Source organism: Phacochoerus africanus, chromosome 4 (genome assembly GCF_016906955.1).
Source record: "Phacochoerus africanus isolate WHEZ1 chromosome 4, ROS_Pafr_v1, whole genome shotgun sequence".
Lineage (NCBI taxonomy): Eukaryota > Metazoa > Chordata > Mammalia > Artiodactyla > Suidae > Phacochoerus > Phacochoerus africanus.
The window spans coordinates 93,939,142-93,941,933 of NC_062547.1; the positions used below are offsets into that span (position 1 = coordinate 93,939,142).

The following is a 2,792-nucleotide window of genomic DNA, read 5'->3' on the forward strand; positions in this document are numbered from 1 at the left end:
GAAGATATGGCCTTTCTCATTTATTTGTTTGTTTATTTATTTATAGCCATATGGACAAATGGATATTTATTTTATTTGGGGGTTATAATCCTATTCTGTCATTACTTTTTTTTTTTTTTTTACTCAAGTTGTTCCAGCAGCTTTGTCCATGGGAAGCTCTCTTAGTTTGGCACTTATGTCCTTTTAACATGCCCCTGTTACTTATTCAATATATTTGTTTCTAATACCAAGATGCTCTAGGCTCATTTCCCCCCCCCCCACAGTCCTGAAATCAACAATGTTGCCATGGACTTCTAAATCATTTTATTGGAAAATTATACTTAGAAACCAAGATCTGGGCATTAGGTATGCTTATTGTTACTGCTTCTATTTCCTCTAAGTAAAAAGATCTAGAAATATATTTACCAATCCTTACATATACAGCTCGATAATTCTGTATGCATCTAGGTATGTAATCTGTCATCTACCATCTATATGTCTGTAGTGATACTTACTCCAATCTAGCACCACAAGGTTTATTCTAATTTTCCCTATTTGGTTATTTATAACCTTTTCCCTCCAAAAGTCAGAAACCTGGTTCTCATTATGTACAAAGAATTTACTTGTTTGTTCAACCCTCTAATAAAAATAGTTGTAGATTCATTAAGCCATTTCCAAAGGAGAAACACATTCACTAAATAGAGTGTTTGGATACATTTCTTGATATATTTACCCTTACAATATGCAGTCAAAACACTGCTTTCCAAATTTATTTAAAACCAGATATTTTCCCCCACTCACTTCAGTATGAATATATGACTCAATTGCAGTTCATTTACTTTGTCAGAGTTCATTTATCTCAGTATCCTGATTTAGAAAACAAAGTTACATATAAAAATCACTCTGTGGTATATGGCTCCATTTGTCTTGACAAATTCATAGAACTGTGTGGTCCCAATTACAGTTTCATGAAGAACAGTTTCATGAAGAACAGTTTCATGATCCAAATACATTTGCTTTATATTCAGCCTCTCCCTCTCAAAACCCAGCACATGGCACTGCCTGATCTATTTTCTATCCCAAGATTACTGCCTTTTCCAGAATATCATATATTAATGGAATCATACAATATATTCTATTTGGTATTTAACTTCATTCACTAAGCCAGATACTGTGAAGATTTGTGGTTCATCTATTTGTCAGGATATACTAAAGTTTGTTTATCCATTCACGGTTGAAAGACATTTATTTTGTTTCCAATTGTTGACTCTGAATAAAGTTGTTATAAATATATGATGTGTGTGTGCGAACACACTTTTTCATTTGTCTTGTAGTAATACTGCTGGGTCACCTGGTAAGTACATATTTCCCCCATACAGTTTAACGGTTGTAATTGTTGTTTTGAGATTTAGATTTATGTTTACATTCCTTAAACAAGTCCTGACTTAGAAATTTGATTTGTAAACATTGAGTGTGTCTCTTATCTTTTCCTTCACTTGGTATATCATTTGCATTAAAATACTTTTTTTAAAAAAATTCAATTTATCTTTATAAAAAGTTCAATTTATCTCTTTTTCCTTTAAGATCATGTCTTTGGTGTTGTATCTAATATCTCTTTGCCTAAGCCAGAGTTAAGTAATTTTTCTCCTATAATTTCTTCTAAGAAGAACATTTTGTGGTTGTTTTAGAGTTTTACCATTTTCATAGAGAACTACAAATAATTTTGCATTATTAAGATGTCCTAAAGAAGGAGTCTGAGAGCTGCCTACATGCTTCCTGGATGAAGGGCCTGGATCTGGGATGGGTACTCTTCTCCTCAGCAAGATTCAGGAGTACTGCCTAGATAGGAACATGGATATTTTCAGCGTGGCACCTTCACCTGGGGGTTGGACATGATGGGAGAGCCCTACAATGCCACACTCTCAGTGCACCAGCTAGTAGAAAACACAGATGAGACCTATTACATTGATAAGGATGCTATTCATTGCATCTGCTTCAGAAACGTAAAACCAACCATGCCCACAGATGGTAACTTGGACCACCTGCTGTTTGTTGGTCATCTTGAGTGGGATCACTACCTGCCAGCTTTTCTGGCAAGCTCAATGATGACCTGCACAAACTGACATGAACATGGTCCCCTTCCACCTATATTTCTTCATGCCAGCTTTTCCCTGCTAAGCAGCAGAGATAGCCAGTAGGAGGCCTTGACATGCTGGAACTGACCTAGCACATGTCAAACACCAAGAACAGGATGGCCACCTGTGACCTCTGCCATGGCTGCTATCTGACTACGGCCATCGTGTTCAGAAGCTACATGTCCATGAAGGAGGTGGACAAGCAGATGCTTAATGTCCAGAACAAGAAAGGCAGCAATTTTGTCAAGTGGATGCCCAATATTTGAAAACAGCAGTCTGTAACATCCTGCCCAGGGAGCTAAAAATGTCCGCCATCTTAATCGGCAGCAGCACAACACATAATATCTTTAAAAATATTCCAATCCTACGGTGGGAGCTTACCGTCGAGAGCAAGGGCGATGTCCGAGAGAGTAGCCAGGAGCCTGGGTGTTTTGCAGCCCCAAGGCCTGACGAGAGCGAGCTCCTGTGACTGCCCAACAACAAATCGGGCTTCACCAAAACCCTGTCCAACAAGCAGCTCTATCTGAACACAGGTATGGTTCAGATAGTCCCTAGTTCGCGGAGGGAACAAGCAGGGAATCAGGTACACGAAGTTGCTGCCTGAAGTGACTCAGAATCTTTCTGGATGAGAAAAAGCAGTGTCTTCAACACCAGCATCTCCAAGCACGAAGCAGAGCT

The 2,792-nt window shown here is 38.4% G+C and overlaps 1 pseudogene; it reads left to right on the forward strand.

The window, feature by feature from the left end:
* Positions 1-1,776: 1,776 nt before the first annotated feature.
* Positions 1,777-2,583, forward strand: LOC125124701 (tubulin beta chain-like; annotated as a pseudogene).
* The last annotated feature ends 209 nt before the right edge of the window (positions 2,584-2,792 follow it).